Here is a 7,869-nt window from a genome sequence, read left to right on the forward strand (position 1 = left end):
AAAATCAGGTAAACCACGTTCAGGTGTGGTTTTTCAAATCATCTAATTTACACTGGAGACCAGGTGTAACAAATGCTTGAGTAACAGCACTGGGCTTTGTATAGGCCAACCATAAGTTTTTATTTTAATAGACTTCTGAGGATTCTGGGTTTGTTTTTAACTACATCTTAACTTAGCCTGTTCAAATTTGGAAACTTATTTAAAATCTTTTCAGATATGGGAATAATGAAAAATTTTTGGTCAAATTTGATCCAATTCTCTATGCCACCCTACCCCCCCCCCATATCTCTACCAATTCAAATCCTTTCCTTCATTCAGCAAAGTTGGGATTACTGATTGTCTTTGTAGTCCCTAGATTCCTAGGTTGTTTATCTCCCTCCATACTTAACACACCTCCTTTTGTCCTTCCTCATTGTATCTGTTGTCTCATGTGCCTAATTTTAGCTCGAAACACCACTTTGTTTAGAAAGCCTTTCTTACAGATCTGTACAAAAAAAACAGAATTGCAATGGGCAGAGCAGAATTTCTGTAGTACGCTTTCTTCCCCCCCCCCCCCCCCCCCCGCGCCTCCCCCCAGGCCAGCATCAAGCAACTCGCTAGGAGTTAGTGCACCCAGTGGCATCATCTGGGAATGTTCTCTCTGGTCACTGTGACTTTTTTTGTAAAAGCAATTTTGTTTGAACCTCACTTTTTGTCATGGCCGATTTAAGAGAACATCATTCAGCTGTGAAATTTTGTTTCCTGCTGGAGAAAAATGCTGCAGAAACTGTTGTGATGTTGAACACAGCTTACAAGGACAACTCTATGGGAAAAACTCAATTGTACAAGTGGTTTTCTTATTTCAAAACAGGTGAAATGTCCATTGATGACAAACCTCATTCTGGACATCTGTCAACTTCCTGAACGGATGAAAATATCAACTTATAGTACATTTGCAGATCATTCTACCAGGTCAGACTGTTAATCAAGCTTTTTATTTGGAGGTTCTGAAAAGATTGTGTAACAGTGTGCAACAAAAAAGGCCTGATTTGGGGCAAATGGGGGCTGGTGGTGCTACCACAACAATGCACCCGCTCACACAGCTATCTCAGTGAGCTAGTCTTGGGCATAAAAAACAGCATGCCTCTCTAGCCCTACACACCTTACTCACATGACTTCGCTCCATGTAACTTCTTTTTGTTTCTTCGAGTGAAGAGGGACATGAACAGACAGCGATTTGATGACGTATAAGAGGTGAAGTCAAAAACAAGGGAGGTGCTTTCAGCCATTCAAACAGATGAGTTTGAAAAATGTTTTCAAGAATGGAATCGCAGATTTGATAAGTGTAAAATGTGTAATGAAGAATGCTCTGAAGGTGATAAGGTTGTTTTGTAAAATAAAATAACAAAATTAAATGCATTCCGGCTTTTTACAGCAGCGTCTGCTGGCTGGAGGGCTGGGGGCGGGGACGGGGTGGGGGTGGGGGTGCGGGGAACCCCCCAAAGCGCACCGGGACCGCTGTCACCCCGGAGGCCCCCGCAGTGCCGTACCCCCACGCAGGGAGGCCCCGTACCCTAGCCTGGACAAGAAGGACCCGTTCGACTCAGGGACTAGAGCTTGGACCAGGCGATCCTGGAGGTGGAGACTAACCACCGCCCATGTCGCCAGATCTGCCAGCAGTACCGGGTGCTCATCACCTTGGTCCAACAAAACCAAGAGGACATACTGAGGGCCTGGGACAAATTTACAGAGGTCCTTGAAGAGGCCAACACTGTTTAAAGAAGTGTCCCGAGCAAGAGAAGCCGTCCTTGACGCCCAGTTTCTCATTCTGGCTTCTGACCTGGGTAAAGAGAAAGCCAAACAAGCTGCGCTCGGATCTGAACTCGTTTGATAATGTTGCCATAAGTTGAGACTCTGGTTGGGTTCAGTACAAGGCAAGCTCCCGGTGCCAAGGCCACTAGTCGATCGACCGAGAAGAATTCGTGTGGTGGAGAAACAGAGGGCAATGCCCACCCAGTTAAAGAGGATGGAAGAATCTCACCAGGAAGCAACAGAAAAAGAAGCAGAAAGGATCTTGGCGTTGCTGCAAACATATTTTCAAGAAGGTGCGGAGACACCTATATTCTTCTTTGACTTTGTGGTTGATCCCCATTCATTCCCCCGCACCGCAGAGAACATCTTTCACGTTTCCTTCATTATAAGGGATGGCTTTGCAAGAATAAGATTCCACCAAGATTGACAGCCAATCATAGAGCCTGTTAACATTAATGAAAAACACGAGAGCATTCCTTGACCACAGCACCCAAAATAGGAACCAAGGAATTAGCTCTCTGTTACCGGGACTGGGAGGAGATTGTGAAGAACTTGGAGATCTCTGAGCCTGTGATTGCCTCAAGTCTGAGCCAGCAGAGCCAGAGTGCCCGAGGCCAGCCCCAGGTACCCCTCCTGGCGGCACTCCGGTGGAGAATTCATTGCACACCGCAAAGCAGCATGCATTGTATATAGGTATTATTCAACATTCTAAAAGACTTAGTTTTTAGTAAAATGTGGCTTTTGATAGTGGGGGGAAAATCCGGGTTTTTTTTTTGGGGGGGGGGTCCGTCCCCTTTGTATGCCCATAGGTCTTAGAGATAATTCCATCTTCCCCCCAAGCCCACTTGTGAGAGCACGGTGTATCTGTGTGTCTCCTGGATGAGTCTTAAGGATCAGAGGGTGAGCTCTGCTTCATTAAATTTGAGTCTTACCGACAAGGATGTGCGGCTTTCTTCTTGGGGCTTCCTGGGGCTTGGGTCAGTGTGGCCTCTTTCTGCTTATGCCTTTCCCTGTGGTCAAACCAAAAACTTACTGCGATCAAGGCAATGCTGACCCGCAGCAAACCCAACAAGACAGGGTAGAACGGCCCTTGTGAGTTTCTGAGACTGTAACTTGATGGTGGCACAAAGCCTCCTCTTGTTCCTGCAGAGCTTGCAGGTGTTTTCAAACTGGTGACCTTGCAGTTACCAGACCAATGTGTAACCCCTACACTGCCAGGACTCCAGTACACTTGCCCTATCATTATTTTACTGGTGAAGAAGGTGTTTCTGATAAGGCTCATTCGAACTGAAATCGACCAGTTTCCATGTAGTGTTCCATCAATCACAATGACCCTGTGTGAGTTTTCAGTGGTAGCTCACCAGCCCCTTCTTCTCAGGCACTTCACGGTGGACTCAACCCCCCAATCTTTTTCAGTTCACCTCAAGTTCATTAATCATCTGTACCCCCTTAATCATAAAGGGAAACCTAAAGAACGTTCACTTACCATTTCCTTTTGTGAATGATCTTTTCATGAGATTCCACATCCAACTTTTGTTTTGTTTTTCACATTAGAGCTTCTTTTACTTATTTATTTCGCTTTCTTTCTTTTCTTCTCTTTTGCATCGGAAAAATTTCAGCAAACCTTCCAGGTAAAACTATGATCTTTCAAGTAAGATAAAGACTAGCCTGACCTTTCTTACCTCAATTAATCAATGTGGTTATGCCCCAGCTTCACCATTTACCCTTGGTGTTTCCACCGTGTGATATTAAAGCGTGATTTGTGAGGCCGCTCTGTGTTGTATGTGGGTAAGACCAACCCTCTGCCTGTGGCCTTTGATTAAGTGTCAGAGCACCAGGCAACACAGGGTGGGGGGAGGAGGCTTTTATTATCTTCATGGAAAACGGCTTTGTAAATCTCAAGGTTGAAAATCACTACCGGCTGCTAGTCTCAGGCTAATGCTTCCAGAAAGGCTTTTTGTTGGCTAGTGGTCTGACAGATGGAATTATCTGGCCTGAGGTTCAGTTTGGCATATGTTAAAACTATGTTCTTCTCTATGTCATAGCTCATACACGGTCACTATGAGTCAGAATTCAACTTCGATAGCAAAGGGTTGTGTGTGTGTGTGTGGGGGGGGGTGTGTGTAATTGTCTGATAATGCTGTTAATTATCATGAACTCGTAGCTACCTGTGCATCACAGGGGGGAGTAGAACTGCTTCTTAGGCTTTCCTGACTGTAATCCTAGCAGAAGTGTATCACCAGGCTTTTTCCAAAGTATTGTTGGTTGGGTGAGAATGGCCAGCCTTTAAGTTAGCAGTCTAGGACAAACTGCACAGAGAGCTGGAGCTTTGTGCGCTGATTAGTCGTATCAACACCCTCTCCTCTATGTCTGCAGATCATTCCTACCAGAAGTAGGAGCAGGCTGAGCTTGTTGCCACTTCACTGCCTGCTCTATCCAGTGTCACACGAGGGAAAGTAAGAAGTGCCACAATATTTCTGAATATGACCAAGCCTTTGCCAAACCCATTTTATGTCAGAGAATATGATGGCTGCAATCTCTGTGCGGTCTTTATAAATAGAAGGACTTGGGCACCAGATCGTATGTGCTCAGAGTTTGTCTCATCAAATAAAATTTTTAAATCTCTTTATGAACGTGCAATAGTCTTTTGTTTCATGGAAGAAGAAACCGAGTCTCAAGAAATGACCTATTTGAGGCTCGGTTCTGCAGAGACTCATCTTAGAAAAGGGTTTTCTCAACCATATGTGAAGGCACTGCATTAGTTCTTACTTAATTCCATGACATTTGCAAAATGATCCTAAAACTCCTGGAGAGGTCATAGTCTTTCTTGGACATTGATGGCAATGCCATTTTCCTTGAGCATCTGGAGGCACTCGCCTGATTCAGAAGAAAATGTCAGCTGCAGCTCTGCCACTTACTTACTGTGTGACCTTCAGTAAGTTATTAACCTCTCTGTGCCTTAACACTCCTTTCTGTAAAATAAAGTAAAACCTCATGCATTGTTGGGAGGACTGGAAGAATAATGCATATAAATCACTTCAAACAGTGTCTGGCATGTAATGGGCCCCATGTAAGTGTGGGCAGATGTTCCCCCCACTCCTTTCGTAGATTCTTCACTGAATCTATGGAATCATTCTGAGGTTTTGTGCTATTTTTTCTTTCATAAATCTGAAGTCTTTTAAATATTGCTTGGCTCTTTTACAATGTTTACATTGTGATATTTCTCTGCCTCATTTTGTACCCTGGTGTAGGGGGCACCGAGAATACATGGCATCTGTACATATACCACTTGTCTGTCCGTTTCTCATGATGCAGTGGCTTGTGTGCTGTTGTGATGCTGGACACTACGTCACTGGTATGTCAAATAACAGCAGGGTCACCCAAAGTCAGCAGGTCTCAACAAATCTTCCAGACTAAGAACAGACTACAAAGAAGAAATTGGTTGTCCATTTTTGATGAATTGGCCACTGAAAATATTATGGATAGCATGGAACATTGTTAGATACTAAAAATCTCTTGAACAGAAGCAGAACATTGTCAGAGATAGTGCCAGGATACAAACCGCTCAGGTTGAAAAGCATTCAACTTATACCTATGGAAGAACTGCCTTCTCAAAGTACAGTTGATCATAATGATGCGGAGGGAATAAAGGCTTCATTTGCTGAGACGGTATGACTCCAAATGAGAAGAAAGAGGAGCAAATATCAATCAATATTCAGAACCTTGAATGTAACAACTATTAATCTAGGAAAGTTGTATGTTATGAAAAATGTAATGGAATGCATAGAGATCAACGTTCTGGATGTTAATGAGCTGAAATAGACTGGTATTGGCTATTTTGAATCAGAAAATCATATGGTTTACTATGCCAGGAATTTAAGAGGATTTAAGAGGAATGGTGTTGCATTCATTGTCAAAAATGACATTTCAAGTACAATGCTGTCTGTGGTAAGATAGTAACTGTCCATCTAGAAAGAAATCCAGTCAATACAACTGTTATTCAAATTTATGCACTACAAATAGTGATGTAGAAATTGAAGAACTTTGCCAAGATCTTGTCTGAAATTGAACAAATAGACAACCAAGATGCATTGATAACTATTAGCAATTGGAATGCAGAAGTTGGAAACAATGAGGACAAATCTGCAGTAGTTGGAAATTGTGGTATTGGCGATAAAAATTAAGCTGGAGATCAAATGATAGAATAGTGCACGAACAATGATTTCTTCATTGCAAATGCCTTATTCAGCAACACAAATAGCACTTACACACATGGGATGCTCCAGACAAAATACACAAAAATCAAATCGACCACTTCTGTGGGAAGAGAGGATGAAGAAGCTCAACATCAGCAGCTAAAACTAAGGTCAGCAGCAGACTGGGGAACAAACTCTCAATTGCTCATATATAAGTTCAGGTTGAAACTGAAGAAAATTAAACAAATCCATGATGGCCAACACACAACTTTGAATATATCCCACCTGAACTTTGAGAACATCTCAAAACCGGATTTGATACATTGGACACTATTGACAGAAGACTAGATGAGCTGTGGATGGACATCAAGAACATCATTCATGAAGAAAGCAAATGTCAGTAAAAAGACAGGAGAGTAAGAAAAAAGTCAAAGCGGATGTCAGAAGAGACTGTGAAAGATGATTTTAATCATAGAGTAACTAAAGCAAAAGAAAGAAATGATGAAGTCAAAGAGCGGAACAGAACATATAAAATGTCAGTTTGAGAAGAGAAAATAAAATATTATAATGAAATGTGAAAAGACCTAGTGTTTAAAAATTAAAAAGGAAGAACATGCTCAGAATATCTTGAACTGAAAGAACTCAAGAAAAAACTCCCGCCTCGAATTTCAATATTTAAAGATTCTAATGACACAATATTGAATGCTACAGGAAGCAGCAGCAGCAGAAGAAGCGAATTCACAGAGCCACTACCAAAAAGCACTAGTCAACATTAAACCATTGCAAGATCCAGCATATGAGCAAGAGCCAGTGGTACCGAAGGAAGGTGTTCAAGCTGCACTAAAGGCTTAAAAAAAAAAAAAAAAAGACTCCAGGAACGAATGAGATGCCGATTGCAATGTTTCCACAAGCTGACGAAGCACTGGAGGTCCTCGTTCATCTATGCCAGGAAATTTGGAAGACAAGTACTTGTCAACTGACTTCAAGGGATCCATATCTGTATCCATTCCAAAGAAAGGTGACCCCACAGAAGGTTCAGCTGAGAGAATATCATTGATAACACATGTAATCAAAGCTGTGCTTAAGATCATCCAGCAATAGTTTCAGAAGTACCTTAACAGGGAGCTCCCAGAGGTTCCAGGTGGATTCAGAAGAGGATACGGAACAGGTGCTGTCACTGTTGATGTCAGATGGATCTTGGCTGAAAGCAGAGAACATGAGGAAAATGTTTACATGTGTTTTATTGACGACGAAAATGCATTTGACTGTGTGAATCATAACAAACTATGGATAGTCTCCAGAAGAACGGGAATTCCAGAACACTTCCTTATGCTTATGAGGATTTTGTACATGGATCAGGAAAGGTATATATCTGGATTGTACCCTCTCACCATACTTATTCAAACTGTGTAATCAGAGAAGCTGGATTCTATGAAGAAGAATGGGGTATCAGGATTGGAGGAAGGCTTATTAACATCCTACAGTATGCAAATGACACAAGCTTGTTTGCTGAAAGTGAGGAAGACAATTTGAAGCTGATGAAGGTCAAGGATTGCAACCTTCAGTATGGGGACAACTCAATGCAAAGAAGACCAAAACCTTACAACTGGACCAGTAGGTAAGATCATAACAAATGAAGCGAAGATTGAAGTTGTCAAGGATTTTGTCTTGCTTGGATCTATAATCAGTGCTCATGGAAGCAGCAGTCAAGAGATCAAATGACTCACTGCATTTGGTAAATCTGCTTCGCAAAAGTTCTTTAAAGTATTGGAAAGCAAAGGTGTTACTTTGAGGACTATTTCTCTATTTTTATCATTTTATTGGGGGCTCTTACAGCTTGTATCACAATCCATACATATATCCATGTGTCAAACACATCTGT

General features: G+C 42.2%; 1 pseudogene; it reads left to right on the forward strand.

Annotated features, from left to right (window-relative positions):
• Positions 1–1,393: 1,393 nt before the first annotated feature.
• LOC101661930 lies at positions 1,394–6,839 on the forward strand (annotated as a pseudogene).
• Positions 6,840–7,869: the final 1,030 nt, after the last annotated feature.

Source organism: Echinops telfairi, unplaced genomic scaffold, assembly GCF_000313985.2.
Source record: "Echinops telfairi isolate 266 unplaced genomic scaffold, ASM31398v2 ScPeMD7_4;HRSCAF=17, whole genome shotgun sequence".
Classification (NCBI taxonomy): domain Eukaryota; kingdom Metazoa; phylum Chordata; class Mammalia; order Afrosoricida; family Tenrecidae; genus Echinops; species Echinops telfairi.